The sequence below is a fragment of the Lycium ferocissimum genome, unplaced genomic scaffold (genome assembly GCF_029784015.1).
Source record: "Lycium ferocissimum isolate CSIRO_LF1 unplaced genomic scaffold, AGI_CSIRO_Lferr_CH_V1 ctg3230, whole genome shotgun sequence".
Classification (NCBI taxonomy): domain Eukaryota; kingdom Viridiplantae; phylum Streptophyta; class Magnoliopsida; order Solanales; family Solanaceae; genus Lycium; species Lycium ferocissimum.
In genome coordinates, this window is record NW_026725369.1 from 272039 (window position 1) to 291412 (window position 19374).

Below are 19374 nucleotides of genomic sequence, written 5' to 3' on the forward strand. Positions count from 1 at the left end.
CCATGATGGAGACAGACTTGAAGATCTGAAGGTCGCATAGTTGTTGTAGTTTAGTTGTGTGTATACATTAAGGATGCAAAAATGCAAAGAAACTGAAATGTACTCTCTCTGTCTCTTTCATATGTAAGGGCTGTAGGTTTGTTAAAAAATGGAGAATCATAGGCAAAGCCTAGAGAGGGGCAACCACCCTTGAAAGAAATGCCATATTCTCTCTGCTGCCTCATTCTCACCATTCCTGGGATATATAATAAAGGGAATTGCCAGTAATTACATACAATTTGAGGCTCAGATCTGTGATAAAATCAGGGAAAAGGAGACAAACAACTGCCATGGCTGCAGACCTCGGTTGCAAAAACACGGATATGCCTTCGAGGTCGCCCCGCCAAGATACAGGCAGCTCCGATGCCCAACCCAACTCTAGACACCATTTATCATCACAGCCTCGTATCCGTGATTAAAAGCAAGCCATAGTGACGAGGAAGAGGTCAAAAAGAAGTGAAGCAGAAGCAGAAGTAGTTTAAGGGGAAACCTATGTATTTGACCATTTTCAACAATGGTGGTTTATTGTTATGAAAATGGAAAAGGAAATCACCGGCGAACAGAGAGGGGGCAACTACCATTACAGACTCCCCAATGCCTCTCCATCGCCTCATTCTTTCCGTAAGAGTTGCATGATACTATCGTCTTTGCAGGTAATCTATATATATATATATATATAATAAAGCTAGGTATAGAAGAAGTGAGGTGGCACATCTCTATGGCCAACAATTCTATTTCTTTAGCAAATTGAGGCTCAGATTTGTGTTATGATAAAGGCAAAAGAGAAGCCAACCACACCATGGCTGCAAAACACCGATTGCATGTGTGAGATATGCGTCTTAATCACAGGCCATACCGGGCTGCCACGCCAAGATACGGGTCAGGTAATCTCCATGCCCGAATTAGTTACCCCAGAATTTTTTTTTTTTTTGGTTACCTTTGACTCACAAAAAGAAAAAAATTAGTTACCCCAGAAATAGAAAAGTCATCAACGCTGCCACTTCAAGATCCGAAGGTCGCGTAGTTGTTGTAGTAAAGTTGTGTGTATACGTTAAGGGTGCAAAAATGCAAAGAAACTGAAATGTACTCTCTCTGTCTCTTTCGTTTTTAAGGGCTGTTGATTTGTTAAAAAATGGAGAATCATAAGCAAAGCACAGAGAGGGGCAACCACCCTTGAAAGAAATCCCATACTCTCTCTGCTGCCTCATTCTGGACCAAAGAAATCCCATACTCTCTCTGCTGCCTCATTCTGGACCAATCTAACAAGAAGGAATTCACAGGTAATTACTTGCGAAAAGGAAATGGGGCTTTTTCTGAAGGGTCTTCTCGCCCAATTCTTTTCTTGAGGCTCAGATCTGTGATAAAATCAGGGCAAAGGGAGACAAGCAATCGCCATGGCTGCAGACCTCGATTGCAAAACAACGGAAATGCCTTTCCGCGTTGCCCCGCCAAGATACAGGCAGCTCCAATGCCTGACCGAACTCTAGATACCATTTATCATCACAGCCTCGTATCCGTGATTAAAAGCTAGCCATAGTGAAGAGGAAGAGGTCAAAAAGAAGTGAAGAAGAACAAGTAGTTTAAGGGGCAACCTATGTATTTGACCATTTTCAACAATGGTGGTTTATTGTTACTTTTTTTTTTTTTTTTTTTTTGTGAAATGGAAAAGGAAATTGGCAAGAACAGAGAGGGGGCAACCACCATTACAGATTCCCCAACGCCTGTCCTTTGACTCATATCTTTCTTTCAAAAGTTGCAGAACACGAGTTCAGAACCAAAGTGAGGTGTTCTCAAAATACTGCCTTAAATATGCACTATACAATTTTGCTCCTTTAAGTTTGATAAAAGTTAAACACTTTTATGAGTCTCCGTCAAATATTTAGCGGACTCTTGTCTATCAAATCATTTGACGGGAACTATGAAAAAAAAGGAAATTAGCAAGAACTTATAGAGTAGGGTTGGCAAGAATTTAAGGCAGAAATTTGGAGTCCATATGTTTGGTTTCAAACTGAGAAACATAATATCTTTTTTTTTTTTTTTTTTGAAACTGGTAACTGTAAACTGAGAAACATAATATCCTTCAACAATTATTCATAATTCTAAGAAATACGAACATGCTAGCTAGCATAAAAGCAAAACTTTAAAAAAATAACAGGGGCTTACCCCTTAGAAATCCCACATTTCACTCGAATGCCTCCTTCTTGACCTGTTACTTATCAAAGATGGCGATACATTACGAGTGAAAAGCATTATAACGGATAATCAAAAAGGCGTGGGTTTGATATCTCCCACATGAATCATGGAAAAGATACTGCCCCTTTTTGCAAAGTAGAAGGACAAATTTGACCTTTCTCCCTATTTTCTTTAGCAAATTGAGGCTCAGATATGTGTTATGATTAAGGCAAAAGAGAAGCCAGCCACGCCATGGCTGCAAAATTCCGACTGCATGTGTGAGATATGAGTCTCAATCACAGGCCATATCGGTTGCCACGCCAAGATACGGTTCGGGTAGTCTCCATGCCCGAATTAGTTAGCCCAGAAATAGAAAAAAAAATCATCATCACTGCCTCTTTAATAATATTTAAAGCCATGACGGAGACACAGAGTTGAAGATCAGATGGTCGTGTAGTTGTTGTAGTATAGTTGTGTGTATACATTAAGGATGCAAAAATGCAAAGAAACTGAAATGTACACTCTCTGTCTCTTTCGTTTTTAAGGGCTGTTGGTTTGTTAAAAAATGTTGAATCATAGGCAAAGCATAGAGAGGGGCAACCACCCTTGAAAGAAATCCCATATTCTCTCTGCTGCCTCATTCTCACCATTCCTGGGCTAATCTAACAAAGGGAATTGCCAATTCGCCAGTAATTACATACAATTTGAGGCTCAGATCTGTGATAAAACCAGGGCAAAGGGAGACAAGCAACCACCACAGCTGCAGACCTCGGTTGCAAAAACACAGACATGCCTTCCGGGTCGCCCGAGAAGATACGGGCAGCTCCAATGCTCGACCCAACTATTGACACCATTTATCATCACAGCCTCGTATTCGTATTAAAAGCAAGCCATAGTGAAGAGGAAGAGGTCAAAAAGAAGTGAAGAAGCAGAAGTAGTTTAAGGGGCAATCTATGTATTTGACCATTTTCAACATTGGTGGTTTATTGTTATGAAAATGGAAAAGGAAATCATCGGCAAACAGAGAGCAACATTACAGACTCCCCAATGCCTCTCCATCGCCTCATTCTTTAAGTCTAGAGTTGCATGATACTATTGTCTTTGCAGGTAATCTATATATATATATATAATAAAGCTAGGCATAGAAGAGGTGAGGTGGCTCTATGGCCAGCAATTCTATTTTCTTGAGCAAATTGAGGCTCAGATTTGTGTAATGACGAGGCAAAAGAGAATCCAACCATGCCATGGCTGCAAAACACCGATTGCATATGTGAAGGAACCTTTCTCAATCACAGGGCATACTGGATTGCCACGCCAAGATACGGGTCGGGTCATCTCCATGCCAGAATTAGTTAGCCCAGAAATAGAAAAAAAAAAAATCATTATCACTGCCTCTTTAATAATTTTCAAAGCCACAACGGAGTAAGTGGACACTTATTATGAACCGGAGGGAGTACTATATCTCTTTTTCTCTTTCTTTTTTAAGGGCTGTTGGTTTGTTAAAAAATGGAGAATCATAGGCAAAGCACTTGAGAGAATTTTGCAACTTCAATTGAATATTGTTATAACCAGGGATAGCTCAGTTGGGAGAGCGTCACACTGAAGATCTGAAGGTCGCGTGTTCGATCCACCTTCACCGCATTTCCAGACCCCACTTCCACTTGTGGGATTACACAGGGTATGTTGTTGTAAATGAAATGATGTCCAAACGCCTACTTATGTTCTTCAGCAAATTGAGGCTCAGATGCATGTAATGATATGGCAAAAGAGAAGCTAGCCTCGCCATAGCTGCAAACACCGATTGCATGAGACGGAGAGGAGTTTTCAATCACAGGCCATACCAGGTTGCCACGCCAATATACGGGTCGGTTCATCTCAATGCTTCATGATCGACACAGAACTAGAAAGATATAAGCATCATCATAGCCCCTTTCTGTAGCAGAATGCATCATAATGGAACACTTTCCAGTTTCCACTAACAATTAGTTTAAATAAGAAGATATGCAAAGAAGCAAGAAGGAGACAGACTGAAGATCTGAAGCCAGCGTAATAGTTGTGGTATAGTTGTATATTGGGGAAATTTCATGAATGGTCATCCAGAAAACCAGAAACTGAAGTACATGTTGATCTTTCTTTCTCTTAAGGGCTGTTGGTTTGTTGAGAAGGGAGAATCATAGGCAAAGCAGACAGGGGCAACCACCCCTGAAAGAAATCCCATACTCTCTGCAGCCTCATTCTCGCTATTTCTGGGCTAACCTAATAAAGGGAATTCGCTTATATGAGAGCTTTTAACTGAAGAGACCTCACAAGTCTGCATTTAAGAGAATTTCTCAGCTTCAACTCAAAGTTGTCCAAATGCCTAGTTATGATCTTCAGCAAATTGAGGCTCAGATGCATGTAACGATATGGCAAAAGAGATGCCAGCCTCGCCATGGCTGCAAAACACCAATTGCATGAGAGGAAGAGGGGCTTTCAATCAGAGGCCATACCGGGTTGCCACGCCAAGATACGGGTCAGTTCATCTCAATACTCCATGACCAGCACAGAAATAGAAAGACAAATAAACCTCATCATAGCCACTTTCTGTAGCAGAATGCATCATAATGCAACACTTTCCAGTTTCCACTAACAACGAGAGTAAACGGGGAGAAACACGCAAAGGGCCAAGAGGAGACAGACTGAAGATCTGAAGGTGGAGCAGTTGTTGTGGTATACTTGTATATTGGGGAAAATTCATGAATGGTCATCCAGTAAACCAGAAACTGAAATGCATGTTTCTCTTTCTTTCTCTTAAGGGCTCTTTGTTTGTTGAGAAGGGGAGAATCATAGGCAAAGCAGAGAGGGGCAACCACCCTTGAAAGAAATCCCATACTCTACTGCAGCCTCATTCTAGCTATTTCTGGGCTAACCTGATAAAGAAATTCGCTTATATGAGAGCTTATAACCAAAGAGACCTCGCAAGTCCGCATTTAAGAGAATTTCTCAGCTTCAACTCAAATATCGTCCAAACGCCTACATATGTTCTTCAGCAAATTGAGTCTCAGATGCGTATAATGATAAGGCAAAAGAGAAGCCAGCCACGCCATGGCCGCAAAACACCGGTTGCCACATCAAGATACGGGTCAGGTCATCTCAATGCTCAATGACCATCTAGGAAATAGAAAGATCTATAAGCATCATCATAGCCCCTTTAGAGCAGATTGTGAATAACCATTAGAGCGCCAGCTAAGCATGAAAGAAGGGCTGCTGCTTTGACAGTAGCAGAACACAGACATCACAAGCATGCAGATGGGAGGCAACGCCCTTGAAAACTTTTCATCCCTATGCAGCCTCATTCTTGTTCTTGAGTTTAGGATTCCAGTTTCTGTTATGATGTAGAAATAAGGCAAGAGCATCCGTCAATAAAAGAAACAAAAACAAGAAAGAGGAACAACCAAGATGAAAGGGTGAGGCTATAAAGGCAAAACCCCAAATGTCATTTAAGATAACTAAGTTAGTACATTACCTTTTCTAGAATTAGTTTTTTCTTATCATGAACTTTTTTAATAAGGTTATTTCTTATCACACACTTTTTTATATATTCTTATTATTTGACATTAAATATTTTTGTCTTAAAAGACAGATATTTATCTCATTCTTTCCTGCCTGTTACCTCATTCTCTCTTTTTTCAAGCCATACTACAGACCTTCAGTTAACAGTGGCCTCCCATTACAAGACTCAAGAAAGTTTTTCATTTTTTGCTAATTAATCAGTTAAAATTCTCAGAAAGTTGATAACAATGTTTAACACTAACTAGTATACCATCACAAAACACCCAGCTATTATCACAAGGGAAGCATAAAACAACTTATATTAGCTTGTATAATCACAAAGAACTGAGGATTTTTCCAGCAAAAGAGATGGAAACTAAACAAGTTAGCAGCAGAGTAGGGTTGGCAAGAATTTAAGACAGAAAATTGGAGTCCATTTGTTTGGTTTTATAACTGAGAAACATAATATCCTCCAGCACATATTCATGATTCTAGGAAAATACATACATGGTAGCTAGAGCATAAAAGCAAAACTTCAAAATAAAAATAAAAATAAAAAAATAACGATAAGGGCGTGGATTCAATATCTCCCACATGAATCATGGAAAAGATACTGCCACTTTTTGCATACTAGAGGGATAAATTTGACCCTTTTCCCTATTTTCTTTAGCAAATTGAGGCTCAGATTAGTGTTATGCTAAGGCAAAAGAGAAGCAAACCACACTGCATATGTTGTTGTTGTTATTGTAGTAAAAGAGAAGCCAACCACGCCATGACTGCAAAACACCAAATGCATGTGTGTGATATGTGTCTCAATCACAGGCCATACAGGGTTGCCACGCCAAGATACGGGTCAGGTGATCTCCATGCCCAAATTAGTTAGCCCAGGTATAGAAACATCATCATCACTGCCTCTCTATGTACATTCATCAACACCTTAAAACACACACACAGATGAAAGACAGATCTGAGTGTATATATGCTAAATCATTTTTGGTTTTTTCCAGTTTTTGCTTTTTCATAAACAAGCGCTGTTGTTTGTTTGATGACAATTTATGTAAGTTAAATTTGATAAAAACAGTAGGAAAAAAAGATTTAACCATAAACACCAAGAAAGTTCGATCAGATCCTAAAATAAGCAACCCAAATAGTTGCACTAGACACTAAAAAGATATTAAAGAACAAGAACCCAGCAGAAATGAACAAGGAACCATTAGATCAGTAGACATAACCAAAAACAGACAGAAACCCCAGAAATTGATTTTATTTACTTCTCTCTCTCTCTCTCTCTCTATATATATATAAAGGCTAATGCCTTTTGGAACATGGAGATTAATCGGTAAAGCAGCGATAGGCAACAACCTCTGATAGAAATGCCCTTCTGCCTGTTACCTCATTCCCTCCTTTTCTAAGCAATACAACAGACCTTCAGTCAACAGTGGCCTCCCATTACAAGACTCAAGCAAGTTTTTCCTCTTTTGGTAATAATCAGTTAAAGTTCTCAGAAAGTTGATAACATTGTTTAGCGCTAACTAGTAATCATCGAAAAAACATCCAACTAGCATAAAAGCAAAACTTAAAAAGCAATTATTGGAGTCCATTTGTTTGGTATTCAAACTGAAAAACACAATATCCTTCAGCACATATTCATAATTCTAGGAAAATACAAACATGGTAGCTAGCAGAAAAGCAAAATTTTGAAGAAAAAAAATCAGGGGCTTAGCAGAGAAGGAAGGCAACCACACCTCAGAAATCCCAGATTTCACTCTAATGCCTCATTCTTGAGCTGTTACTTATCAAAAAATGGTGATACATTACGAGTGAAAAGCATTATAACTGGCAATCAAAAGGGTGTGGATTCGACATCTTCCGCATGAATCATGGAAAAGATATTGCCACTTTTTTGCATACTAGAGGGTAAACATGACCCTTTAAGGGATTGTCTTTACAAAATTGAGGCTCAGATTGGTGTTATGATACGGCAAAAGAGAAGCCAACATCGCCATGGCTGCAAAACTCCGATAGCATGTGTGAGAGAAGCTTCTAAATCACAGACCATACCAGGTTGCCATGAGAAGATACTGGTCGGGCAATCTCCATGCCCGAATTAGTTAGCCCAGAAATAGAGAAAGATCATCATCACTGCCTCTTTAACAAATTTCAAAGCCATGATGGAGACAGACTTGAAGATCTGAAGGTCGCGTAGTGGTAGTATAGTTGTGTGTACTGGGGTTTTGAGTATACACTAAGGGGTCATTTGGTAGCTGGTAAGAGTTATGCAGGGTGCAAAAATGCATAAAACCCCAGAAACTGAAATATGTTCTGTCTGTCTTTCTTTTTTAAGGGTTGTTGGTTTGTTAAATAATGGAGAATCATAGGCAAAGCAGATAGAGGGGCAACCACCCTTGAATAAAATCTCATATTCTCTCTGCTACCTCCTTCTCGCCATTTCTGGGCCAACCTAATATATGGAATTCGCAGACGACAGCTTTTAACTGAAGAGACCTCACAAGTTTGCATTTAAGAGAATTTCTCAGCTTCAACTCAAATATTGTCCAAACGCCTACTTATGTCTTTCAGCAAGATGAGGCTCAGATACGTGCAATGATAAGGCAAAAGAGAAACCAGCTACGCCATGGCTGCAAAACACCAGTTGCACGAGAGAGGGGAGTTTCCAGTCACAGGCCATACAAGGTTGTGCCACGCCAAGATACGGGTCAGGGCATCTCAATGTTCAGTGATCATCCCTTTACTGTCCTTTTTGGAGGTTGCCAGCATATCCTTAATGCTGAGGAATACAACAGTACCAGTTTCTCAAAAATATTCAGTGATCATCCCAGAAACAGAAAGATTTATAAGCATCATCGTAGCCCCATTTTGTAGTAGCATGCATCATAATGGAACGCTTTCTCGTTTTCACTAACGATTTGAGGCTCATATCTGTGATAAAATCAGGCAAAGGAGACAAAGCAACTGCCATGGCTGCAGACCTCAGCTGCAAAATATAGAGATGCCTTCTGGGTTGCCCCACCAAGATATGGGCAGTTCCACTGCCCGAACAAAGTCCAGACACCATTTGTCATCACAGCCTTACATGCATGATTAAAAAGCTAGCCATATTGAAGAGGAAGAGGCCAACAAGAAGTGAAGAAGCAGAAGCAAGTTTAAGGGGCAATCTATGTATTTAACCATTTTCAACAATGGTGGTTTATCTAGCCTTTTTTTTTTTTTTTTGTGAAAATGGAAAAGGAAATCATCGGCGAAAGAACTGAGAGGGGGCAACCACCATTACAGACTCCCCAACGCCTCTCAGTTGCCTCATTTCTTTCCATCTAAGTTGCACGATACTATTGTTTTTGCAGGTTATCTATATATAGTAAAGCTAGGCATAGAAGAGGTGAGGTGGCACATCTCTTAGGCTAGCATTTGAATTACTCCTTCCGTTCAAAATAGGTGTCCACTTAACCTCTCTATGGCCAGCAATTCTATTTTTTAGATAAATTGAGGCTCAGATTCGTGTAAAGATAAGGCAAAACAGAGGCCCACCACGCCTGTGTTATCAAAAGCGAAAAGCGCAAAAAAGCTCTAAGGTTAGCTGGGGCTTTAAGCGCCAAAGCGCAAATAAAGTGTGGGCTTTAGTGAAAAAAAGCGCAATGGTGCAAAATTACAAATATATGTATGTTTAGTCCAAGACTAATAATAGTAAGCATGAATAACATATTTATGGACAACGCAATTGTAAAAACATCACGATAAAGTGAAATATCAATCATCTAGTGTCACCTCTTCAAGAGAGGCATACATTTCAAGGAAAGTATGTGTTAGAGCCTTGATGACGACACTGAAGCGCACATAAAGCAAGGCGAAGCGCTCAACATGTTTTGAGCCTCGCTTCAGGGCTTAAGCGCGCTTAAAGCGCGCCTTTGACAACACTGCGCCACGCTATGGCTGCAAAACACCGATTGCATGTGTGAGAGAAGCTTCTCAATCACAAGCCATACCGGGTTGCCAAAACAGATACGGGTCGGGTAATCTCCATGCCCAAATTAGTTAGCCCAGAAATAGGAAAGAAAATCATCATCACTGCCTCTTAGCCACAATGGAACAACACTTACTATAAACCGGAGGGAACACTATATATCTCTTTTTCTCTATCTTTTTAAGGGCTGTTGGTGTGCTAAAAAAATGGAGAATCATAGACAAAGCACAGAGAAGGCCAACCACCCTAAAAGGAAATCCCATAGTCTCTATGTTGCCTCATTTTCGATTCCTGAGCTAATCTAACAAAGGGAATTGCCCATTCGCCAATAATTACTTACATTTTGAGGCTCAGATCTGTGATAAAATCGGGCAAAAGGAGACAAAAACAACCGCCATGGATGCATATCTCGGTTGCAAATGCCTTACTGGGTCGCCCGGCCAAGATACGGGCAGCTCCGATACCCGACCCAACTCTAGACAACACCATTTATCATCATCACAGCCTCATATCCGGTAATTATAAAGCTAGCCATAGTAAAGAGGAAGGAAGTGAAGAAGCAGAAGAAAGTTTAAGGGGCAGTCTATGTATTTGACCATTCCTCAATAATGGTGGTTTATTGTTGGGAAAATTCGAAAAGGAAATCCTCGGCGCACAGAGAGGGGCAACCACCATTACAGACTCCCCTATGCCTCTCCGTTACCTCATTCTTTCCGTCTAGAGTTGCACGATACTCTTGTCTTAGCAGGTTATCTATATATATATAATAAAGCTAGGCACAGATGGTAGAGTGCTCGCTTAAAGCTAGGCACGGAAGAGGTGAGGTGGCACCTCTCTATGGCCAGCAATTCTATTTTCTTTACCAAACTGAGGCTCAGATTTGTATTATGATACGGCAAAAGAGAAGCCAACCACGCCATGGCTGCAAAACACCGAATGCATGTGTGAGAGAAGCTTCTCAATCACAGGCCACACAGGGTTGCCATGCCAAGATACGGGTTGGGTAATCTCCATGCCCGAATTAGTTAGCCCAGAAATAGAAAAAAAAAAAAAAAAAATATCATCATCACTGCCTCTTTAATAATTCTCAAAGCCATAACGGGGACACAGAGTTGCAGATCTGAAGGTCTTGTTGTAGTATAGTTGTGTCATGTGTGAATACTGTATACGTTAAGGAGCAAAAATAAACACCTTTTTTTATACGTTAACAGCCCTTTTTACCACTGTTAAATTTAGGGCAAAGGACCAAAATTTACACCTTTTGTTATACAATAAGGACCATTTTGATCATTTTCTATGCAAAAATGTAAAGAAACCCAGAAACTGAAGTACTATATATCTCTATTTCTCTTTCTTTTTTAAGGGCTGTTGGATTGTTAAAAAAATGGAGAAGCATAGGCAAAGCATAGACAAGGGCAACCACCCTTAAAAAAAATCCCATAGTCTCTGCTTCCTCATTCTCGACATTTCTGGGCTAATCTAACAAAGGAATTGCTAATTCACCAGTAATTACTTATAACTTGAGGCTCAGATCTGTGATAAAATCAGGGCAAAGGAGACATGCAACCGCCATGGCTGCAGACCTCGGTTGCAAAAAACCGAGATGCCTTACCGGGTCGCCCCACCAACATACAGGCAGCTCCAATGCCCGAGCAGACTCAAGACAACACCATTAATCATCATCACTGCCTCTTTAATAATTTTCAAAGCCACAACGGAGTAAGTGGACACTTATTATGAACCGGAGGGAGTACTATATATCTCTCTTTCTCTTTCTTTTTTAAGGGCTCTTAGTTTGTAAAATAAAAAAATAAAAAAAGGGGACAATCATAGGCAAAGCAGAGAGAAGGGCAGCCACCCTTGAAAGAAATCCCACACTCTCTCTGCTTCCTCATTCTGACATTTCTGGGCTAATTTAACAAATGGAATTGCCAATTCGCCAGTACTTACTTACAATTTGAGGCTCAGATCCGTGATAAATTTGACACTTTTCCCTATTTTCTTTAGCAAATTGAGGCTCAGATAAAAGAGAAGCCAGCCACGCCATGGCTGCAAAACACCAAATGCATGTGTGAGAGAGATGCGTCTCAATCACACACCATACCGGGTTGCCATGCCAAGATACGGGTCGGGTAATCTCCATGCCAGAATTAGTTAGCCCAGAAATAGAAAAAAAAAAAATCATCATCACTGCCTCCTTAATAATTTTCAAAGCCACAATGGAAACACAGGGTTGAAGATCACTGAAGGTCAAGTAGTTGTTGTAGTATAGTTGTGTGTGTATTGCGTTTTGAACATAAAAAATGTTATTAAACCACAACAGACGACACAGTCTATCCAAACATTGTATCCATTAATACAGTAAAATACAATACAAAACGATACCATACAATACGATATTGTACATTATGAAACCATCGGTAACGACCATCCAAACTGAGCATAAGGGTGCAAAAATGCAATGAAACCCAGAAATTGATGTGCTATATATATCTCTGTCTCTTTCTTTTTTAAGGGCTGTTGATTTGTTAAAAAAAATGAAGAATCATAAGCAAAACATAGAGAAGGGCAATCACCCTTAAAAGAAATCCCATACTCTCTCTGCTGCCTCATTCACGCTATTTCCGGGCTAATCTAACGAAGGGAATTGCCAATTCACCAGTAATTACTTACAATTCACCGTTAAATGTCCATTATTTCACCTTCTTAGTCCAATAATTCACTGGGAATTTTAACTTAACCGAGAAAATTCCTTCAAACAAATCTATTCACCTTTATTTATTATTAAGAAAATAAAAGTGTTTAAAGTATTGTGTAACCATCCAAGTGACTGGAAAAAAGGTACTGTATATTTTGTAAATATAATTACTTAAATAACTACCTGTACAGAAATCTCAAAACAGGAGAGTCAGTAACTTCATAAAAGGAATTTTGAAATTTTATTATATTAAGCATAAATAGTAGCCTTCAATTTGTTTTGGAATTTTTTGATAAAAACTTTTGTGCATGAAAAATCACTTACAATTAAAATTGTAATTTTTTTTTTGTATTAAGCATTCTCGCCAGGAATTACTTACGATTTGAGGCTCATATGTGTGATAAAAATGAGGGCAAAGGGAGACAAAGCAACCGCCATGGCTGCAGACCTTATCCGGGTCGCCCCGCCAAGATACGGGCAAGGAAAGTGAGAGTACAAAGGCTATTCAGACCATTTTTCCAAGTTTAAGGGAGCAATATATATGCATTTGAACATTTTCAACAATGGCAGTTTATTGTTTGGAAAAGGAAATCATAGGCGAAAAGAGAGAGGGCAACCACCATTAAAGACTCCCCATTGCCTCATTTCTTTCCGTCTAGAGTCTAGAGTTTCACAACACTGTCTTTCGCAGGTTATTTTATACTACAATAGTGGTATCCTGGTTTTACAATAAATAAATTAAGGCTTAATGCATATGCGCTCCCTAAACACTAGACGAAAGATACGGGCAGCTCCAATGCCCGACCTAACTCTAGACGAACACCATTTGTCATCATCACAGCCTCATATCCGGTGATTAAAAATGCTAGCCATGGTAAAGAGGAAGGAAGTGAGAGTACAAGGGCTAATCTGACCATTTTCCAAAGTTTAAGGGGCAATATATATGAGGCTCAGATGTATGATATGATAAGGCAAAAGAGAAGCCAACCACACCATGGCTGCAAAACACCGGTTGCATGTGTGAGAGAAGCATCTCAATCACAGGCCATACCGGGTTGCCACGCCAAGATACAGGTCGGGTCATCTCCATGCCCGAATTAGTTAGCCCAGAAATAGAAAAAAATCATCATCACTGCCTCTTTAATAATTTTCAAAGCCACAACAGAGTAAGTGGACTCTTTTTATGAACCGGAGGGAGTACTATATATCTCTTTTTCTCTTTCTTTTTTTAAGGGCTGTTGATTAGTTAATAAAAATGGAGAATCATAGGCAAAGCAAAGAGAAGGGCAACCACCCTTCAAAGAAAGGGATTTTTACAACAAAAAAAAAAAAAATATACAATCCAACATAGTATATTACACCTACATAACCATATTTTCAGTTTAGAGCCTGTTTGGCTGGGCTTAAAAAAAGCAGCTTATAAGCTGGAAACAGCTTATAAGCCAAAAAAAAAATAAGTTGGGGTAAAAATTTTAACTTATTAATTTATAAATTTCTTTTAGATAAATTTAAGCCAAACGAGTCAATTATTTTTTGGACTTATTTTAAGACAAAATTTTTTAAATTTGTACCCAAACACTCAAAAAAGCTGAAAACAACTTATAAGCAACTTATAAGCCAATCCAAACGGGCTCTTAATCAACTTCTTCTTTTCTCGTACCAGTGCTTATACACAAGGTATACAACATTACACAAACACTATACCCTTACGTTAAACAATGTGTCACCTTGTATAAAATAGTATAAAGTATAAGATGTGTTTTTAAGGAAAATCAGGGCTAAACCGGGTAATTAAGAAAAAACTCGGCTAAATCGGGTAAATTTTCTTTCCAGCAGACATAGAGCGTAATTTTCCCTAAGGACAATTTTCAAAAATATACAGGCCAACATAAAATATTACGTAACATAGCCCAATATACAATATGGGCTACGTAGGATAAATATTTTCTCCCAATAGACATAGAGCGTAAATTTATAATTTTCCCAAGGAAATCCCATACTCTCTCCATTTCTGAGCTAATTTAACAAATGGACTTGCCAATTAGCCAGTAATTACTTACAATTTGAGGCTCAGATTTGTAATAAAATGAAGGGCAAAAAGGAGACAAAGCAACCGCCATGGCTGCAGACCCCTTACCGGGTCGCCCCGCCAAGATACGGGCTGCTCCGATTACCCGACCCGAATCTAGACGAACAATATTTATCATCATCATAGCCTCATATATCCGGTGATTATAATAAGAGCCTGTTTGGATTAGCTTAAAAAAAGTGACTAAATAAGCTAGGCATAGTGAAGAGGTAGGAAAGTGAGAGTACAAGGGGCTAATCTGCCCATTTTTCGAAGTTTAGGGGGCAATATATGCATTTTGTAAACAATGGTGGTTTAATTGTTTGGAAAAGGAAATCAACGGCGAAAAGAGAGGGGGCAACCACCATTAAAGACTCCCCAATGCCTCTCCATTGCCTCATTTTTTCCGTCTAGAGTTGCACAACACTTTTCTTTCGCAGGTTATTTTATATTACAATAGTGGTATTTTCGTTTTACATTAAATTAATGTCCTTGCAAATGTTGAGAAATACTACTCACGTGTAGGGCCGTTCAAATGAGATCGAAAAATCGATCCGAACTGATAAATCGAGTCAAACTGATTTAATAAATTGAAAACCGGTTTGATTTGACTTAATTTGATTTTAAATTTTAAAAAACCGATAACATTTGGTTTGGTTTGGTGTTAAACAAAAAAAAACCCAAATCAAAACTGAACCGAACCGATAGGTACATAAATATTTAAAATATTTTATATATATATATATATATATATCTTCTTCAAAATTTTGGCTTAGACCAAGTCAATATAAATTCAAATAATTAGAAAGAAAAGTGTAGCCCATTTAAGTTTAAGGTAAAATAAAATAAAAATTTGTTAAAGGTAAAATAAAAATTTCCCCTTATCCAGTTTTACGGTTCCCTCTTTACATGCCATCTGAATTACCACTAATAAACTAGCATTTTATCCGCAACAAATTAAAGGGAAGAAAATGGCAATTGAAATTTAAAAAGATTTGGTAGATGATTTTGTCTTTCTGTTTATCATTTTCTCGTTTTACTTCTTCGCTTTCTTCTCAATCTTCATAAACACGATGAGTCTAGCTAACAAAACTTCCGGAGGGCTGCGTAATATCAAAAGGCTATATGTAGGGAGGTAACTAGAATTATGAAAAGTAGATGTTATACTTTTGTAATTCCTATACTCATAGCCATAGGCCTATACTTAAATAAAGTTAATGAAATAATTAACAAGATTCTTAGATTTGAATGGATCACGTCAAAGCCGTATTTAGTTACCATTTAATTCAAAGGTTCTTTGTATTAATACGTTCTTAAAATCTGAAAAAACCGAACCAAACCGATAAAACCGAAACCAATAGAATTTATACTATAATGGTTTGGTTTGATTTGAATATTAAAAAAAAATCGACTTAATTGGTTTGGTTTGGTTTTAACCAAAAACCAAGTCAAACCGAACCGTGAACACCCCTACTCACGTCCATTTTTAGGGCCCGTTTGACCATGAAATTTTTTCACTTTTTCCCGAAAAATATTTTCACTTTATTTCGAAATTAATATCAGGTCATGAAAATTCCAAATATAATTTGAAGTTGTATTTGGAATTTGAAAACACCAAAAAACTTATTTTCACTTTTTTTCACTTTCAATACAACCAAATATTCTTTGCAAAAATTATAACCAAACACAACTCCAACTTCAAAATACCAAATAAAGTGAAAAATATTTGGTTTTCACGGCCAAACGCCTACTTAGTATACAAAAAAAAAAAGTTTTGAAAAAGGAAAAAGGGTCAAATATACCCCTCTACTTTATTTTATTAGTTAAATATACCCTTCGTTAGTGAAAGTTAACAAAAATACATCTGGCGTCTTCAAACTTCACACTTATGCCCCTATTTGGATGGAAATCCCCAAATCCTCTCAAATTACCCAATTTAAAAAAAATCACCCACTTTTTTTGTTGACCGCTCCGCCCCGCCCGCCCCGCCTATCATCATCAATTTCCCCTTCATCTCCTTCCATAAAGAAAAAAAAAAAAACAAGAATACACTCAAATGATAAAATCTCAAAACTCACTTCAAATTTAATCTTTAAATCCAATTCCAACTCCAAGAACACAAGGTTCACTGTGCCAATATTATCAACCTGAAAGAATAAAACAATGATAGGATATATCATCTAGATTTCACCATATTTTAAATCACAGAAAAGCATGAGGGCTAAAACTAAGATGAAAAGTTATATGAACATGGATAATGCTAATGAAGGACATCTAACACCTCGGCTAATTCATTAACATAATACATGAAAATGAATACAACAACCACTATGCCTCAACCCCAAGAAAGTTGGGGAGATTAGGCACTGCCACCCGTCTAATCTCACTTCTGTTGGAAATCTTACGGAAACACTTCATCCGAACACACGTGTTGGACTTCTCTTCATCACGAACACTTGTAGGGACTTCTCTTCATCACGAACACTTGTAGGAACCTCTTCTAAGCTTGAGGAAAATACTGCCTTAAATATGCACTATACAATTTTGCTCCTTTAAGTTTGATAAAAGTTAAACACTTTTATGAGTCTCCGTCAAATATTTAGCGGACTCTTGTCTATCAAATCATTTGACGGGAACTATGAAAAAAAGGAAATTAGCAAGAACTTATAGAGTAGGGTTGGCAAGAATTTAAGGCAGAAATTTGGAGTCCATATGTTTGGTTTCAAACTGAGAAACATAATATCTTTTTATTTTTATTTTTGAAACTGGTAACTGTAAACTGAGAAACATAATATCCTTCAACAATTATTCATAATTCTAAGAAATACGAACATGCTAGCTAGCATAAAAGCAAAACTTTAAAAAAATAACAGGGGCTTACCCCTTAGAAATCCCACATTTCACTCGAATGCCTCCTTCTTGACCTGTTACTTATCAAAGATGGCGATACATTACGAGTGAAAAGCATTATAACGGATAATCAAAAAGGCGTGGGTTTGATATCTCCCACATGAATCATGGAAAAGATACTGCCCCTTTTTGCAAAGTAGAAGGACAAATTTGACCTTTCTCCCTATTTTCTTTAGCAAATTGAGGCTCAGATATGTGTTATGATAAAGGCAAAAGAGAAGCCAGCCACGCCATGGCTGCAAAATTGCGACTGCATGTGTGAGATATGTGTCTCAATCACAGGCCATATCGGTTGCCACGCCAAGATACGGTTCGGGTAATCTCCATGCCCGATTTAGTTAGCGCAGAAATAGAAAAAAAAAATCATCATCACTGCCTCTTTAATAATATTTAAAGCCATGACGGAGACACAGAGTTGAAGATCAGATGGTCGTGTAGTTGTTGTAGTATAGTTGTGTGTATAAGTTAAGGATGCAAAATGCAAAGAAACTGAAATGTACACTCTCTGTCTCTTTCGTTTTTAAGGGCTGTTGGTTTGTTAAAAAATGTTGAATCATAGGCAAAGCATAGAGAGGGGCAACCACCCTTGAAAGAAATCCCATATTCTCTCTGCTGCCTCATTCTCACCATTCCTGGGCTAATCTAACAAAGGGAATTGCCAATTCGCCAGTAATTACATACAATTTGAGGCTCAGATCTGTGATAAAACCAGGGCAAAGGGAGACAAGCAACCACCACGGCTGCAGACCTCGGTTGCAAAAACACAGACATGCCTTCCGGGTCGCCCGAGAAGATACGGGCAGCTCCGATGCTCGACCCAACTATTGACACCATTTATCATCACAGCCTCGTATTCGTATTAAAAGCAAGCCATAGTGAAGAGGATGAGGTCAAAAAGAAGTGAAGAAGCAGAAGTAGTTTAAGGGGCAATCTATGTATTTGACCATTTTCAACATTGGTGGTTTATTGTTATGAAAATGGAAAAGGAAATCATCGGCGAACAGAGAGCAACATTACAGACTCCCCAATGCCTCTCCATCGCCTCATTCTTTCCGTCTAGAGTTGCATGATACTATTGTCTTTGCAGGTAATCTATATATATATAATAAAGCTAGGCATAGAAAAGGTGAGGTGGCTCTATGGCCAGCAATTCTATTTTCTTGAGCAAATTAAGGCTCAGATTTGTGTAATGACGAGGCAAAAAAGAATCCAACCACGCCATGGCTGCAAAACACCGATTGCATATGTGAAGGAAGCTTTCTCAATCAGAGGCCATATTGGGTTGCCATGCCAAGATACAGATCGGGTAATCTCCATGCCAGAATTAGTTAGCCCAGAAATCATCACTGCCTCTTCAATCATTTTCAAAGCCACAACCGAGTAAGCGGACACTCATTATGAGCCGGAGGGAGTACTATATATCTCTTTCTCTTTCTTTTTTAAGGGCTGTTGGTTTGTTAAAAAATGGAGAATCATAGGCAAAGCACTTGAGAGAATTTTGCAACTTCAATTGAATATTGTTGTAACCAGGGATAGCTCAGTTGGGAGAGCGTCACACTGAAGATCTGAAGGTCGCGAGTTCGATCCACCTTCACCGCATTTCCAGACCCCACTTGTGGGATTACACTGGGTATGTTGTTGTAAATGAAATGATGTCCAAACGCCTACTTATGTTCTTCAGCAAATTGAGGCTCAGATGCATGTAATGATATGGCAAAAGAGAAGCTAGCCTCGCCATAGCTGCAAACACCGATTGCATGAGACGGAGAGGAGTTTTCAATCACAGGCCATACCAGGTTGCCACGCCAATATACGGGTCGGTTCATCTCAATGCTTCATGATCGACACAGAACTAGAAAGATATAAGCATCATCATAGCCCCTTTCTGTAGCAGTGCATCATAATGGAACACTTTCCAGTTTCCACTAACAATTAGTTTAAATAAGAAGATATGCAAAGAAGCAAGAAGGAGAGAGA

At 38.7% G+C, this 19374-nt stretch overlaps 1 long non-coding RNA gene across 6 annotated transcripts in view; it reads right to left on the minus strand.

Moving 5' to 3' along the window:
- LOC132044002 (uncharacterized) overlaps positions 1-19374 on the minus strand; it is a 28809-nt gene that overhangs the window by 6202 nt on the left and 3233 nt on the right. For 2 of the 6 annotated variants that reach the window (XR_009411988.1, XR_009411986.1), the window contains exon 1: positions 5701-6806. This is a non-coding gene — a long non-coding RNA (uncharacterized LOC132044002). Of the gene's footprint in view, positions 1-5700; positions 6809-19374 lie in introns of those variants that run through there. The other 4 variants (XR_009411987.1, XR_009411990.1, XR_009411991.1 and 1 more) reach the window with 4 other exon arrangements.